The sequence below is a fragment of the Elephantulus edwardii genome, unplaced genomic scaffold (genome assembly GCF_000299155.1).
Source record: "Elephantulus edwardii isolate Elephantulus edwardi_28Jun2011 unplaced genomic scaffold, EleEdw1.0 scaffold00063, whole genome shotgun sequence".
NCBI lineage: Eukaryota > Metazoa > Chordata > Mammalia > Macroscelidea > Macroscelididae > Elephantulus > Elephantulus edwardii.
In genome coordinates, this window is record NW_006399813.1 from 99364 (window position 1) to 117679 (window position 18316).

Consider the following 18316-nt stretch of genomic DNA (forward strand, 5'->3'; position numbering starts at 1 on the left):
TCACCTCCGCTCACAAGCCTGTGACGACCCCCACCCACCCCCTCTGCACTAAATCCCTCTACTTGATCCCACCCCCCGCTACCCCTCCATGAGGTAGCAAGAACTGAGGCTACAGTCCGTGTTTGTATATCCTTCTCTCTTAGTAATCTACCACAATTAGAGAAGCGCCGTGGCACCTTCTCCAGAGACCCTGATACATACACCAAAGAGTTTCAGTCCTATGATCTTACACGGCATGACCTCCACTGATCTGCCTTCTGACCACAGCTCTATGAACTGTCAGGAAGAAGACACCCTTCTCAGAAGCCTCTTGCCATCGCTGTCCTTCTGAACAAATGCAGTTTCATGCATTTACCAACCAAACCATCAGTGAACTGTGCCTGATGAAGTACACACCACTCCCCGTCTCCCTTAAACCCCACTATGCCCCCATCCAGCAGGAAGCAGCCAGAAGACCTTGTCGCCCCAAATCACCCCAAAGGTGGGAAGGTTAGGCTAAAAAGAAAAATGGAGGTTGAAGCTCAACTCAAAAATCCTATGTCAGGATATTTTCCAAAACCAAAACTCAGACAATCCTATGTCAGGACATTCCCCAGAACCAGTTTCCCAAGACCAGAAACTTTAGGCCCCAGCGAGACACTGCAATGGCCCCATATAAACCCCGAAGCCCAACCCCCAGGGCTACTCCCCTTGCTGAGTAGCCCAGAGTGCAATAAACTCTGAGAAACGTTTAAAAAAAAAGAGTGAGTCCTAGAAAGGATAATCTAGTTGTAGAATTTGGAATGTCATTCCCCAGATTCCTCAGACCCTCAATCTAGATGACTTTCCAGTTAACAGAAGGTGTCCCTTCCCAGTCCCTTGAATTCCTTTCAGTGGGCTGATTTGTACACTTCTACTTGTCCCAGATAAGTGCACCGAGCTTGGAGGGCTGGCCGCTCCTCTGTACTGTCAATATACTACTCCCCACCCCTACACCACTTCCAATGCTTCAAAAGAAGGATGGCCTCAGTATACAATGAGAATGAAAGGGAAGAAATGACATTAGTTCAAAAAAGGTAAACACTTCCTTAGAGAAGAGGTAGGCTCGCCCTGCATGCATGCAATCAGAAGCCCACATCATGGCCAAGGTGTATGCCTCTGAACCCTGGGTCAGGTGTTTCGAATTGAATATTCCTGAGAGGGAGGAGGCAGCAGCATGTATGGCATTTCCACTCCCCATCACCTAGGCACTCAGTTTATGAGATTAGAAATTCGTGTGCTGCCCTTTCCCTTATCACCTGGAACCTCATCTAAGGATGCCATTACAGAAAATAGTCCCTACTCTTATTACTGTAGTTACTCCAGCCATTCGTTTTGCCTCATCTGTTGCTTAAATGTGTCCCTGATACTTTCTCTGCTGGCCAAGTCTGTAGAGAGTTGCTAATCCAAGGGCTACTCCTCTCTACAAGTTCTGCAGGAGAAAAGATGGACAATCTCAGCCTGTGATATTTACAGCCTCAGAAACCCAATGTAGAGTCAGCTTTGAGTTGGTTGGACTCACTGGCCCTGAGCCACTGAGACTTTCTCCAACCCAACTGACACTGGGACTAGACAAAGGTAAGAGACAGGGACTACAGTTAGGAAACAAGGAAACCTAAAACTCTAGTCCTAACTAACTTTCTTTTGGCTTCAAATTCCTGGAAAATACTTCTGGCCTCCCCCCTATATTGTAGATGTCAATGATATCGCATCTTAACTCAATGTAAGGGAAGTGAAGAGTTAGGACACCTAACCAAGAATGCAGGGTGTCATTTTTAACAAAAGAAAGACAAAAAATCAGAAACTGCTTATACATTTTTTTGCGGGAGGTTCCCCAAACCAGCTTTGCTCTCACTGTTCGTAATTTTAGTGTAAGACTATCTTAAGATGATTAATGCTTTGCATCATCTGGGCTTGTTGCAGAATATCAAGGAATATAGCCTTCGGTATGGACTGCATATCAATGCTGAGGAAAAAAAAATTCTTACCAATGGACCGACAGGCAACAAATACCAAGAAGGTCGTAGAAGAGATTGAAACTATCAAAAGCTTCATCTTGCATGGATCCACAATTAACAATTAACACCCTTAGTATCAGCAGTCAGGAAATAAGGAGACACAATGCACTGGGAAAATCTGCAGTTGGGACTTCTCCAAACTACTGAGGGATAATTATGGCAGTTTGAAGACTAAGATGTGTCTGACTCAGGTCATAGTCTTTCCGATCACTTGTTATGCATCTGAGAGCCGGACGGTGAATAAGGATGACAGAAGAATTGATGCCTTTGAGCTGTGGTGCTGGAGAAGAGCACTGAACATCCCACGGACAGCCAAGAGAACAGCTATGTCTTGGAGACAGATGGTGCAGCTGGAGTGCTCTTTGGAGACAAGAATGATAAAGCTTCGCCTCACATACTTTGGGCTTGTATTCCTTGGAGGACAAGATGCTGGGAAGGCTGGAGGGTCGGGTAAGGAGAGGAAGACCCTCAACCAGGTGCACTGGCCCGATGACTGCTCCAAGGGCTCTTGTGTGTCAGGAAGTGTGAGGATGGCACAGAATGGGACAGGGTCCAGATCAGTTGTTCACAGAGTCGTACTCGACTTGGTGGCACCTAACAACATCCTCATCACTCTGTGAGGATATGGCTCTTAGCGGTCTGACAGACACTGTGTGATCTCCTCCAAAATGTAATAGAATCACCCCATGATGTGATCTGAAGTAATCAGACAATCAGCTGGAAGTGGAGTTGCCTTGGAGGTGAGACCTGCCCCCAGACTATGAATAGATGATCTGGCAAAGCTTGTTGTACCCTGCACTTTTCTCATTTGCCTGACCTCTGGGTCCAGGAACAGAAGCCTGCAGACTCTGGATTCGGCAGCCAGCACAATCCTGTGGGCCAGCAGGTTTCCATACTGCTGCATGACCTATGGATTTGGGCTTGGCAGCCCCCACAACTGGGTGAGGCATTTCCTGAAAGAAAGTCTCCCCATATATGTCACAGGTTTTGCTTCTCTGGCAAAACTACACCAATGCATCAAATCTCTCTCATCTTATTAGTAATTTATGGATGATTTTTTTATGTGCCGTCGAGTAGCCTGCAACTCATAGTGACCCTACATACAATGGCCCTAAACCCTGCTCTCTCCTGTGCCAATCTCACTGTCTCAGACACACCTACCCACATTACCCCACTCACTGACTCAATCATCTCATCGAGGGTCTTCCTCTCTTGTGCTGTCCCTCCATCCTCCCAAGCATGATGTCCCTCTCCAAAGAATGGCCAATAGCATAATTAAAAATCTATTCAAGGTGTCATATTGAGTCTTCTTTTCTCTACTCATCAACAATTCTCATTTAGATTCCCTAAGTCAGGCACACAAACTATATCATATTTTCACATAACACATGCTTTCTACCCTTGTTTACAAACTGTGCCTTGCTGCAAGGGTATTTTTATAAGCTCAGCTATGCCAGGTTTTTTTTTACATGTTTATGAAAAAAATTGGTGGGGAGTTCAGTTGGCAAACAAATGCAGAAAACTCTTATTCGCATAAAAATATGTATCCCCCCCTCCCCCCATGTCTGTGCATCTCAACTATTCTCTGAAAGGCTAAGGGCATTAGTGTTAACTAATGGATGGAGTGAGAAGATAATAAGGATTTTCAGATAGGCTGTCAGGGTGTTGGAGCCCATGGGGAGTCCCGCTGCTAACCCTCAGGCCAAGCCTTTCAGCAGGTTTAATCCACCAGCTGCCCTGTGGGCAAATTCCTCCCACGTGATTTCCAGCCTCTGACACCTGCTGGAAGGCCAGCTACCCATTGGTTTAGACTCTGCAGCAGTGAGCTATTAGGGTGGAATGTAGGAAATCATCATCTCAAAACAAATAGCTAACTCAGCTCCTTAAGAACCAAAGTTTGCAGTTAGATTCCTGACCACGTGGGCTAACTGCTCGGTTTAGAATCCGGGCAGGTGCCCCTAGTCCCAGACAACCTCCTCAGACAGCAAAAAAAGAAAATATTAAAATAAATAACAAACTTGCTGTGGAGCTGGAAATGATTCAGAGGTGACCCTTCACTGAGTTTTCAGAGACGCTAAATCACATGGGAGATTGTCCATCTTTATCCCGCAGAGTAGCCGGTGGATTCGAACTGGTTGCCTTTGAGTTTGCAGTGTAACTTCTTACCAACTGGGCCACCAGAGCAAACTTCTATTAACATTTTTTGTCATTTAACCTCTTCTGTGGGTTTCTTTTTTTTTTTTTCTTCTGTGGGTTTCTGGGGTGGTTTTAAAACATACCCTCACATTCTCTGACAATCCTCTTGCCAAGATTTGAGGTCCATGCCCCTTCCCTTGAAGCTGGGCATGTGACTATGACTCCCCTGACTAATATAATGTGTTTGGAGGTGGCAGGTGAGGCTAGAAAGAACTATGCAACCTTCTCCCACCTTGGACGCCTTTGGCCACCATTTGGAGAGACCTATAGAAGTCCACTACCCTGAGACTAAACCTACAGGAGGAGGACTCTGGAGTCTGTTCAACCCTCAGCTGTTTGAATCTTCCCAGAACCCAGGAAAACATGTGACGCAAGCGGCTTTCCCGAAGACCCCTCTGAGTGCCATCCCATGGAAGATCCCATATGAGAACTGCCTCCCTAAGTAAGCATAGGCAGCCCCCAAATTTGTGGGCAAAATTAATAACCATTAGGGTTTCAGCCTGTGTTTGGGGGGTTTTTGTTACCTAGCAATAGGTTAACGAGAATAACCCTGCTTTATGTAGGTGAAAGGAACTCTAGAGGCCTAGTGGCAAGAAGCTGTGCTGCAATCCCAAAGGCACATGATTTGAGGCCACCAACTGCTCCTGAGATGCATGCTCTATTTTGAATCCCATTTTTCTGATATTATAAAACACCTGTCATCCTTTGCACACGATGTTCATCATGATCTACAGCACCACCATCCTTACCCGCCACAGGAGCTCAGCATCCCCTAAGCAGTGACTCCTCCTCCTCCCTCCCTCTAACGCCTGGGTAGTGAGGATGTCTGAACATCAAGTCTTCCAACACATGAACACAGAAGGGCCTTTTATTTATTTAGGCCACTTGTTTCAGCAATACTTGATTGTTTCAGCCTACAAGCATTTTAATTCTCTGGTTCAATTTACTCCTAGGTATTTTTTTCTTTGAGATGCTCTTTTATTTTATGTTAAACTGTGATTTGTGTGAAAGCTTACAAAGCACACTGGGTTGTTTGGTGCCCTTCCTGCCCCACTCAATTATTCACATGTTTGGGTGTTTTTTCCCCCTATAGATTTAATGAAATACATACAATGTCTATCATTCATTCCACATTGCCCTTTCCTTCACCCATTCTAATGAAGTGTTTACTGTCTAGGCATTAATTTTCTACTCCCTGCCCCCTTTCCCTTTCTGATAACCATATTAGCTTATGTCTATAAACCTTTCTCTAGTTTTTATAATCATCTTATATAGTGAATTATTCATTTTATTCAATGCTGCATAGTACTCCACTGTGTGAATGTACCATAGTTTCTCAATTAGATGGTATTTTTTAAAAGAATTCATTGTTGCACATTTCTCCCCCTCCTCCTCTGGTGAGCTGTGGTAGTTCTGGTCACCCTTCACCATTCATGGATTGGCTCCCAGGCTAGTCCTTCTTTTATTACTCTTTCTTACTCCCACTCTGGTTAGCTCCTCTTCCCACGGGGATGATTCAACTCCACAGCTACCTTACGTCCCCTATTTTAACTGCATTCACTCCACCCTAGCTCGTTTTTTGTCTTTCCTTCTTTTCCATTTTACCACATTATCTTCTCTAACCACTTTAATAACATTCTGTGTTCTTGATGAGTCAGAACTTTTAAGGGGTCAAACATTTCTTTCATAACTAATAAATGCCATCATGTTGATCTCTTTGCCACTACAAACTACAAAACTTATTGAGTGGAAACCAACCAGGTTTCCACAGCTGTAAATCGCAAGGGTGGAGACTGTTTCTCTCTCAGAGCTGCTGGTGGATTTGAACTCCCAGAGAGATGTGGCCTTTGGGTTGGCAGCTCAGCTCCCTACAGACTACACCACCAGAGCGGCCCTTGTCACTACTAAGCTTAATTAGAACTTTCTCTGCCACAAACTTTATGTAAGAGGTGTTTTCATTCCTACTGTGTTTCATATGATCAAACCCATACATCGTGTCATAGAAAATTAATCACCATTGATCTGTGCCCACCATTACCGCGTCATTTACGATCCCCACTGGCTCTTTCCTAATTTCGTCACCTCCTCTTTCCACCGATCAAACTCTGTGACCTCATGATCCCCTCCACCCAGCCCCCGCGCCCCCTCCCCTTTCCTCTCTGAACTTTTATACACATCTTAGTAGTTGTCCTTCTGTTTTTACAATATTGGTCTTTTGCAGTATTCATCCTTAGAGCCTGAGTCAGTTCACCCAGGAGAATGCTTTCAAGCTTCTCCCATGTTATAATTTTTAAAAATCGTTGCTCTTGAGTGCTGCATAGTATTCCATCATGTGAATGTACCACAATTTCTCAAGCCAGTAGTTTGTTGATGAACAAGACATTTGGGCTTATTTCTAACGTTCTTGCTATTATAAATAATCCTCCTATGAACATAGCTGTACAAATCTCCATTTGGTCTCAATCATAATTTACAGCAGTAAAATAGCTGGGTCATATAGAATTTCTATGTTCAGCTTTTGTTGGGGAATGTTGGGGAGGAAGGGAGGGCCTCTGGCCAGGAAAGATCGCCTAGCTCCGGATAAGTGCAAGCCTCCCAATGGCCTTTCATACGAGGTAGAGAAAGCTCCCCTGTGTTTGGCTATACCGGCGTGAGAAAGCTCACCTCCTGGGAAGATGACTGCCACATCTGTTGAGCTGAGAGTTGTCCACACGAGGCTGAGGTTCTCCTATCCAGTCCGCAAGTCCAACGTCTGCAAGCCCACCCTTTCCTGTCTTCCTGTTTACTTGTTCGTATATACGTACACTGCAGATCCCAATAAAATTGAGCTGGACTGACTCTCTGATCGGCTCCCAGAGTGGTGTGTCTCCATCCTGCTTACCCCCATCAGGGTGTCGCTGTTTGTTGCTGGTGAACAGACAGTGACAAGCTCCTTTTTTTTTAAATGTTTAGCTTTTTGAGGAAACATCAAACTGTATTCCAGAGTGTGTGTACCATTTTACAACCACATCAACAATGTATGAAAGTTCTAATCTCTCCACATCCTCTCCAACATTCATTGCTTCCTGTCTTGTTAAACTTTGCCATTGCGACTGTGGTCTGGGAAGAGTTTAAGAAGTTATTTAATTCAAGGATGCAAATATTTATATGGCTTAAAACCCATTTATATGCCCATCAACAAACGAATGGATAGAGAAGTTGTGGTATACAATGGAATACTACGCTTTGAAAAACAAGGAACTCATCAAATATTATACAAAATGGGTGACCCTGGAGGACATTATGCTGAGTGAAATATCTCAGCCACAAAAGGACAAATACTACATAGTGCAACTGTTGTAAAATGGGACTGATATTGGGGTGGGGGGAGACTGAGAAAGATGGGATAAATAATGTATACTGCATTGAAATGGATGAGGGAGAGAACTGTTTAAAAGGAATATATGATTAAGTATTATTGTCATGACAGGAGTCTAGAAAGAAGGCTGCATAGTGTAGTAGACTTGGGGGGGGAGGGATTGTATAACAATGAAAGAATTTTTCCTTTACTTTTCAAAGAGAAGAGCAAACTGGGGGGAGGGGTGGGCAGGGAGAAAAGTGCAACAATGAATGAATGGAAATCCAAAGCCTCTGTAAACTTTCATTAAAATGAATTAACCCCCCCAAAAAAACTCCAGACCATTTATATGACTTAGAACAAAAAATACATGTTGTACAAATAGTGGAGTAATAGTGGAATAACAGGGTAGTAATGGAGCAAAAGTGGCATAATAGTGGAGTAATGAAGTAACAGTGGCATAATAGTGGAGTAATGGAGTAATAGAGGAGTAAGGGAGTAAAAGAGGAGTACTAGAATCATGCCAGCTAGGCTAATCCACTATTTATAACAGCCTTGTTTTTAAGTGCCTTCACATTAGAACCAACTCACAGCTGACCCTCCAGCAAGTTTTCAGAGGCTGTAAATCACACAGGAGGACACTGTCTGTCTTTCCCCTGAGCAGCAGCTGGTGGATTCTAACTGCTTGCCTTTGGCAGGGTATTGCAAATCCTTACCCACCAGGTCACTGGAGCTCCTTCTTCATTCCTTAACTCTCAGAAATCCAAATAGTTACACAGCTTACCTGTATGTGTATAGTATAGGAGTAAGAGATAAGACACGGGAGCTTGTATAGTTTGTGAGCTTATAGATCAGTGTTTTGACGCCTTTAGGCCAGAGTTTCTCAACCTAAGCAGTACTGACATCTTGGGATGAAGAAAATTTTGTTTGCGACCATCCCGTGCATTTAGGATATTTAGTAGCATCTTTGACTTCTACCTCCTAGAAGCCAGCAGCAACCCCTCAATTTTGAGAGTGAAAAATGTATCCAGACATTACCAAAATGACCTCCAGTTAAGAAATACTGCTCTAGACTAAAGAACTGTGGAAAAGACAAGGCTGAAGGTTACTTATTCAATCTGCATGCTGACCAAATAGTCTGAAAAGCTGAACTACATGATGATGGAGGCATCAAAGAAAAGAATTCATTAACAATCTGTGATATGACGGTGACACACATCCTTGTTTGCTGAAAGTGATGAGGACTTGAAGCATGATGAAGGACTGATGAACATTAAGATTACAGCCTTCAGGATGAAGTACAACTCAATATCAAGAAAACAAAAATTCTGACATCTGGCCCAACAAGCAGCATCACGTTGAAGAAGAAAAGTTGATGCTATCAGGGATTCAACTTTCTTGAAGCATAATCAATGCTGATGGAAGCAACAGTCAAGAAATCAAATGGCATTACTGCACTGCGGCAAAAGACCTCTTTAAAGCGTTAAAAAGCAAAAACCTGTCACCTTGAGAACTAAGATGGGCCTGATTTAAACCATGGTATTTTCAATTACCTCATATTCATGAGGAGCAGTGATGTCAGTATGAGGACTAAGGTGCATCTGATACAGTCACTTGCTATGCATCTGAGAGCTGGACAATGAATAAGGAGACAGAAGAATTGATACTTTTAAACTGTGGTGCTGGAGAAGAGTGTTGAACATTCCATGGACTGTTAACAAGTTTGTCTCAGACAAAGTGAACTGAGAGTGTTCCTTGGAGGAAAAGATGATAAAGCTTAGCCTCATGTATTCAGGAATGCTGCTAGGAGGGGCTGTTCCTTGGCGAGGGATAACATGCTTGAAAAGGCAAAGGGTCCACAAAGGAGAGGAGACCTTCAACCAGGTGGACTGCCACAGTGACTGCCACAATGGGCTCTAGTGTGTCAGAAAGTGTGAGGATGGCGCAGGATAGAACAGGGTTCACATCTTTTGTTCATAGGGTTGCTAAGAGTTGTACTTTACTCGATGGCACCTACAACAATAATATATGCATGCAAAAGCTGTGCAGTGAATAAGAACGAAAAATAATTGATACCTTTTAATTATAGCATTATTAGGAGGGACTAGTCCCTGGGGAAGGGCATTATGTTTGGTAAATTAGAGGGCTGGCATAAAAGAGGAACACCTTCAATAAGACAGGAGACAGACTGACACAGTGGTTGTAACCATAGGCCCAACACAGTTATGACTGTAAAGATGGCCTGGAATGGGCAGTGCTTTAGATTTGCTCTGTTGTCGAGAGGAATCACTGTAAATTGGAACTGACTGAATGACACTTAATAGTAGCAGGCTCAAACTGTTCCCATCTAGAGACTGTGCCAGGGAGTCTGGTGGTGCAGTCTGTAGGGCTGCTCACTCAAAAAGGCTGCACTTCTCTGATGGTGTGAATCCACCACTGGCTCCTCAGGAGAAAGACGGATAACATCCTGCTGTGTGTTTTACAGCTTCAGAAACCTACTGGTTCTGACTTGATGGCAGTGAGTCTTAGTTGGCATTTTGGAGGGAGCTCTGGTAGCCTATCAGGTAACGGGTTTCACTGACAACCCAAAGGTACGCAGTTTGAATCCACCAGTTGTCCCACAGGAGAAAGATGGACAATTTCCTCTTGTGCAATTCACAGTTTGAACACTCTCACTCATTGGCACATAAAAACAAATAAAACTGCTATTCCAAAGGGACAAAGATGTGATAATTTCCTTTGGAAACAATTTGGGCAGATCTATTCTGAGCTCTGAGTCAGAATCAACTGAATAGCAGAGAGATGGTTTTGGTTTCAGAGACTATAGTAGGTCGTTTATTCCATCAGGCAGAGTAAGAACGAATGCGACCGGGCCACCTGTGCACTGGGCCCTTTACACCTTCTCCAGGTCATCTGACTGTCTGGGAGTACCCCTTTAACATATTCAAAGATGCTATTACCCTGATGGCTTTTTTCCTCTGGAACGTTTCAGTATGATGAAGACGAAAGAGCTACCCCAACGCATATTCAGTTAAGGGGTTTGGTGTCTCTAAAATAGCAAATTACTTGTTCTCTGTAAGAGTAAAGACTTCTTCTCTAGAAGGATGAGGCACACCACATGAGGAAGAAGCAGTAGCCAGTTAGAATCTCCCGTGGGATCTATTTCAAAATTTCCTGTTAACGTCAAAGGGCTATAAGCGACATTTTTTGTAAAAATCACTTTGTGGGGGGAAAAACAGAAAAATAATATAGGACTGAAATGAAGAGGAGAACTGAGGTTGGAGCAAGACTGAGCTATTCTAGAGCCCATGCAAACAGAGGCTCTCTCTAACATTTCTTTCACAAGAAAAAGGAGATTTCTAGAAATAGTGAAGCTCTGTATAAAACCAAAAGCACCTCCTTAAAACAAAATGTCTATGAATGACTGAATGAAAATTCAATGATTTATAAACTTTCAAGTAAAATTTTTAAACAGGAAAAGCTCACTTCTATGTCTTTTCAAAAATAATGAAAAAACCAAAACCAAAACATAAAGATATTTTCTGATACCTATTCTACATTAGGAGTCATTTTGTTAGTTGATAAAAAGAAAAAGAAAGCAGTGCAATGTATGTGATTTGGTCAATACAACTTCTGGTAAGATCAGTTTAAAATGAAATATATCACACAGGAATGAAAAATTTTAAAATGCATGTAGATCAATGGAATAGAATTGAGAGTACAGACACAAACTCACATACCCATGGCAAACTGATTTCTCACCAGGGTGCTAGGTCCATTTGGTGATGAAAGAAGGATATCTACAATCAATAATGTTGAGAAAATTGGATTTCCACATGCAGAAAAAGAAAACAGTATCCAAGTCTCACACTATACATAAAGACCAATTAAAAATGGAGTAAGGACACAAGTGTGCAAATTAAAACAGTAAAATTCTTAGAAGAAAATGCAGTGGCAATGTTGTCAGATTTTCACAATGGATTATTAATATAATAATAAAAAGCACAAAGGGCAAAAGATGTAAATGTTCTTTCGGCATTCCAGGTATGTTCAATACTCTTCTCAAGCACCATTACTCAGAGGCTTTGTCCAGCTCTCTGATTCATAGCAAGTAACTATGAAGACTATAACCTGAATCAGGCACACCTTAGTCTCTAGACTTACATCACTGATCTTTAGCACTTTGGAGAGATCACTGACAGCAGATTTCCCTAATGCAATTTGGCTTTTGATTTCCTGTCTGCTGGTGCCAAGGATGTTGATTGTGGCACTGGGCAAGCTGAAATTGTTAACAGCCTCAATCTCCTCTCCATCCATCATGGTGCTGCCAACTGGCCCTGTGGTGAGAATCTTTGTCTTCTTGATGTTAAGCTTCAATCCATATAGAAGACTACAGTCTTTGGCCTACTGCAGCAAATACTTCCGTTCCAGCAAGCAAGGTTATGTCATCTGCATAATGCAGGCTGCTGATAAATCTCCAATCCTGATGCTACATTTTTCCTCATAAAGACCAGCCTCCCAAATGATTGGTCCAACATACACATTGAAAAGATAGGGACAAAGATGCATCCCTTACACACTCCTTTCCTAATTTTGAACCATGTAGTGTTTCCTTGTGCTCTTCTGAGGACTGCTTCCTGGTCCAATTACAGGTTTCGCATGAGCACAATCAAGTGTTCTGGGATTCTTTTTTTTTTTTTTTTTTTTTTTTTTTTTTTTTTTTTTTACTTTTATTGTATTATTTTTACGTGTACTGTCAAATCAGATCTGACTCGTACAGGAGGAGATTGCCCCCTCCTTCTCCAGCAGAGCATCTGTTGGATTTGAACTGCGTACCTCTGGGATTGCAATGCAGGGATTCTCATTTTTCTCAAGGTTAGCCATAATCTGTTGTGATCCACCGTCAAATGCCTTAGCATAGTCAATGAAACAGAGAGACACTCCTCCGGTACTCTTTGCTTTCAGCCAAGATCCATCTGACACTAGCAATAATGACTCTAGTGCCACAGCCTCTTCTAAACCCGGCTTGTAGTGCTGGTAGTTCTCTCAATGTACTGTTCCTGACACTTTTGGATAATCTGCAGCAGGATTTTGCTTGATTGTGTTATTACTGATATTGTTCAACAAATTCCACAATGTTGGGTCACCTCTTTTTTGGAATGGGAATAAATATGGATCTCTTACAGTCAGTTGGCCCGGTGGTTATCCTATAGATTTCTTGGCACTACCTAGTGAGCATGACCAGGGCAGCATCTGTTTGCTGAAATATGTCAACTGGTATTCCATCAATTCCTGGGGCCTTGTTTTGCCAATTCCTGCAGAGTAACTTGAACTTGCCATTCTTGCCTCTTAATCATATGTTTCATGAAATTCTTCTGTGTCAGCCAATTCATTTTGGTACAGTGACTCTGTACACCACCTTTTTTGTGTGTGTGAGAAAAATGTGTATTTAGAATTAACCAGCTAGATTAAATTTAGATAATCCCAATATTTTTTACCAACATCCAAAACATCATAGCCAGGAGTAAGTCAAACATCAGCCTTTTTCTCTCCATCAGACCTAATCAAGGTGTTGACCTTGGCCACATTAATGTCACAGAGCTTCTTTACAGTTTGTTTGATTTGGTGCATGTTGACCATGACATTCCAAAAAGAACACAAGTGTGTTGTTATCTTTTATTTTCTTCATGGCTAACTCAGTGATCTGGAGAGACTTGATGATGAGATAGTGGTCAAGCTTGTTTCTCCTGGGGGCACTCTTCCAGTTTTGGCTTTTAATGCCTTTGCTTTGGCTTCAGTTTTGGAGGGACAGGGACTTCTTCACTTTTGGCACCATTTTTGTAGAAAGACTCCTTCCATCTTCTTTTGATGCCTCCTGGATCATATGATATCCTACCCATAGCATCTTTAAGAACTGCAACCCAAGGCTTGAATTTGTTCTTCAGTTCCTTCAGCTTAAGAAATACAGAGTAAGTTCAGCCCTTTAGATTTTCTGACTCCAGTTCTTTGAACATTTTATTGTACTTTGCTTTGTCTTCCTAAGCTGCCCTTTGAAGTCTTTTGTTCAGCTGATTTCTTCCTTTTCCTTTGGCTTCTTGGCATTTTAGTGCAATATTCAGAGTCTCTTGTGACATACATCTTGGGCTTTCCTTCCTCTTCTGTTTTTGTAATGAACTTCTACATTCTTCATGGATGCTATTCTTGGTATCCTACAACAGCTCATCTAGTCTTTGTTCATTAGTGTTCAAGGCCTGAAACTTGTTCCTGAGATGGTTTTTAAACTCAGGTGGGATAGACTCAAGGTCAAATTTTGGTTCTTATGAATTTTCTTTCATTTTAGTTTGAACTTGCATATGAGTAGTGATGGTGTGCTCCACAATCAGCACCTGGCCTAGTTTTCACAGCTGTTGTTGAGCTTCTATAAAGATTTGTTCCATAGATATAATCAATCTTAGGTGAGGTCCATGTGTACAGTCACAGTTTGTGCTTCTTAGAAAAGGTATGTTCAATGACTAAATCAGTGATTGTACAAAATTCTATCTCCAGCCTCATTTCTGTCATCTAGTCTATATTTTCCGACTACTGAATCTTCTTCCTTGTTCCCAAATTTGCATTTCAGTCACTCATTAATGCATCTTGGTTGCATATACCTCTTAATGCAACAGATTTCAGAGGTTAGTTCATACCTACAGGTATGTATCAATCAGATGTATATAACCCAGGGAGAGCTTATATCCAGTAATAATAAAATACTCAAATATATGTTGTTGTTATGTGCCATCAAGTTACTTGTGACTCACAGCAATCCTATGTACAACAGCCTTGAAACCTGCTCTATCCTGTGTCAACTTTACCATCTCTGACACATCTACCCTCTTTAATCCAGTCACTGTTATCAATCCATCTCATTGATGGTCTTCCTCTCTCTCCCCTTCCAAGCACGATTCCCCTTTCCAAGGACTGGTCCCTCTTTGCAACATTCCCAAAGCATGCCAGACTAAGTCTCAGAATCCTTGTCTCCAAGGAGCAGCCTGGCTTCACCCTCTCTAGGATAAACCTGTTTGTTCTCCTGGCAGTCCAAGGTATATTCAACACTCATCTCTAGCACCACAGCTCAAAGGCATCAATTCTCTATCAAATGTATAGAAAGCCTTAAAAAACCTTAATAACAAAAAGTAACACAATCACAAAATTAGCAAAGAACTTTAATAGGTATTCACTAAGGAGGACCCTTAAAATGGCAACCATCCTCTGTTGACAAGTCCATTGGAACTGAAATGGCAGAGTAGAACTGCCCAATGGGGTTTCCAAAGCTGTAAATATGGAAGCAGAGTCACAACTTTTTCCTGCGGAGTAGATGGTGAGTTTCAACTGTTGACATTTTGAAAGAGGGGGTTAATGTGATGGGAAAATCAGACTGATTAAAAGCAGGGTTGCCTCTGGTGGCCTAGTGGCAAGAAGCTGCACTGCAATCCCAGAGGCGCATGGTTTGAATCCACCAGATGCTCTGCCGGGGAAGGAGGAACAATCACCTCCTGTACCAGTCAGATGTGATTTGACGGTACACACAAATAATAAAATAAAAATAAAAATTGAAAAAAAAGTAGGGTTGCACTGCTAATTATTATAATTTCTGCCAATAGGTTATACACTTGTAAATAGCTAAACTGGCAAAGGCTTCGTGATAGACTGACTTGTAACAATAACAGCCGTTAAGAGTAGCTGCTTGTAAAAAAAAAATAAATAAAAATAAATTAAAAAAAAAGAGTAGCTGCTTGTGAAAACCCAATTGGAGTTGGTTCCTGGATTTGCAGATTGACTCTGACGCCCCTTTGTGGGGATGCTCGCGTGCCACAAACGAGGCGGTGGATTAAGGATTGGTGGAGTGCAACAATGAATGAATGGAAACCCAAAATCTCTGTAAATGTTTATGAAAATTAATAAAATATAATTATAGAAAAAAAAAAGGATTGGTGGAGTTTGACGTGAGACTAGAATTTAGATTCCATTATCAGTCTGGCAACAAGCAAGGCAAAGAGTTGAAAGATAAACCTGCTGGGTCTCCCAGGTTTGTCATGGCTATAGGAAACCAGCAAACTCAGGGTGCAGTCCTTTCACTCACGGGACAAAAAAACTCAGCACTAAACCACCCGGGGCAGGAATCGCGCGGCCCACTGATGGGGCCGGTCCGGGGGCTGCACCGAGTGCGCTCACCCAACGGGACTGGGACACGGGGTGGGCTGTGGAGAGTCAAGCTGAAGGGCACAGGGTCAAGTTCCCAGCAAAAGGCTTCCGCCGTCCAAGAGCCTGGCCAGGGTGCGCGGTCCCCATCCTGGCCTCTGGGTGGCCCTGGGGCGGAGACTCACAGAAAGCCAGGAGGGGCGTGGTCACCTGGGCGGAGCCTCTCTCCCTGGGGGCGTGGCTCATAAACCGCGCGAGGAGGGATGCGGTCTCCGGATATTGAGAGAGCTGGAGGGACTGCGACCTTCGCGGCCCCTCTAGGAAGAAGCGTGCGGCATGTTACATGCCTCTATCCCTCCACCCTACCTGTCGGCGGGAGAAGAGCGCGGTCCCCGGCTGCAGCACCCGCGACCCGCAACGCTGGCACAGCACCGCCTTCCGGTTTCGGCCCTCGGCTGACACTAACTCGTTCTGCTGTTCCGCCGTTTCCATTGCCGCTACCACCACAGCCTCCAGGCCCACCACTGCGCAGGCGTTGTCTGCTGAGGGATCTCAACTGCGCTGGCGTGGCTCTGGAGAGACGGGGCGGGGAGCGGACGGTCACGCCCTCTCTGCGCAGGCGTCGGCTCCCGGTTGCACTCGACTGCGCAAGCGCTCGAGTGGCCGACCGGCATGACTAGGTGTGAGAGCAGCTTTGTGTCAAAGTGCCTCCCGGGGCCAGTGGCAGGTCACTGGTCTCTTTCGTCCCTGGCCCATGGATTTCTCTTGATAAAGAGGAAGGCCTGAAAACCAAGCCTTAACTTCCTGTTTGTTGTTGTATGCTGTCAATTCGGAACCAGAGTCATAGGTGACTCTCCAGAGGGTTTTCAGACAGCAAATCACACAAGAGCAGAGCGCCCATCCTCTCCCGGGAGCAGCTGGTGGATTCAGACTATGTTTCTTTGGGTTGGCGGTGCAACTCTTGACCACTATGCCACTAGAACGCAGCTGCTTCTGTAGGAAACTATGTAGCGCAGTATATACCTTTTTGGTGTTAAGATGTCTGGACGCTGACCATTTATGGTATGAAATGCTTTCTAGATTAATCCAGTTTCCTTTTGGAGTTGATACTCCCCAGTGCACAATGAGGTGGTTAAAAACCAGAGGATTATATGCACACCCATGTTTATCGCAGCTCGGTTCACAACAGCAAGGAGTTGGAAGCAACCCAGGTGCCCATAGACAAACAAATGGACAGAGAAGCTGTGGTATATTCACAATGGAATACTATGCTGCATTGAAAAACAAGGAACTCATGCAATATTATTCAAAATGGGTGACTCTGGAGAACATTATGCTGAGTGAAATATCTCAGTTGCAAAAGGACAAATATTGCATGGTGCCACTGTTGTAAAATGGGACTGATATCAGGGTTGGGGTAAGACTGAGAACAACTGGATAAATTGCGTATACTGCACTGAAACAGATGAGGGAGTGAATAATTTAGAGGCGATGTATGATAGGGTATTAATGGTTATCACAAGAGTCCACAATTAAGGTTGCATAGTGGAGTGTACTTGGGACGGCGGGAAGGGTGTGGGGGGGGATTGTGTCCCAGGGAGGGAGTGTTTCTTTTACTTTTGAAAGAGAGGAGCGAACTGGGGGCAGGAGGGGGGTAGGGCTGGGTGGAGAGATAAGTGCAGCAATGAATGAATGAAAGTCCAGAATCTCTGTGAATGCTCATTAAAATTATTTTTTAAAAAAACCCCAGACGATTATTAATCTCCCATTTGATTCACTGCCTGTGAAAATCACCTGAGAGTCTCCTTTGAACCTGATTCCGTTCTGACAGTCCACAGCAACATGGAAGCAGCTATGGCTTAGTTTTCAGGCCTTACTCTATGCTCGTTTTTAATCATTACATTGCATACTTCTTTTCTTTTATTGGTCTTCAGATCTTCAAAAGGCCCTGGATCCCCAGAAATGGGCCAGGGAGACACAATGTGAAAAGCAAACAAATCGATCATGGAAAAAGTGCAACCAGGGTGTTCCTTAGAGGAAAGAACCGTGAAACTTGGTTTCATACATGAGGATGTTGTCAAGATGGGCTCGTCCTTGCCAAAAGACCATGCTGGGATATGTAGAGGAGTGTCGGAGAAAAAGAGGAATAACCTGAACAAGATGGCTTGGCACAGTGACTGTTGTGGGTGATGTTCAAGGATGGTGTTATTTATAGGGTTACTGTGAGTAGTGGTTGATTCAGTGGCATCTAACTACCACCTAGCTCTATCCCTAGCTGCATCTTTTCATCTTTCTCTTCATCCTTAACAGTGTTGTAAACCTGGGAGAGTCACTGAGTTAGAGCAGATTTAGTACTGGATTTGGTTCTCAAACTAAAAATTCATTGCTGGAACCAGTAAGAGCAGATCCATTCTCCAGAAGGTTTTGTGGAGGCTGTCAAGAGAAGGGAGGAGATTCCCTTTCTTTCTCCCAAGTGGTGGTATGTGCCATTGAGTCGATTATAACTCATAGTAACCCTATGCACAATAGTTCTGAATCCTGCTCTGTCCTGAGCTAATCTCACTAT

General features: G+C 43.4%; 1 pseudogene; it reads right to left on the bottom strand.

The window, feature by feature from the left end:
• LOC102866206 overlaps positions 1-16242 on the bottom strand; it is a 43806-nt pseudogene extending 27564 nt beyond the window's left edge.
• Between the last annotated feature and the right edge of the window lie 2074 nt (positions 16243-18316).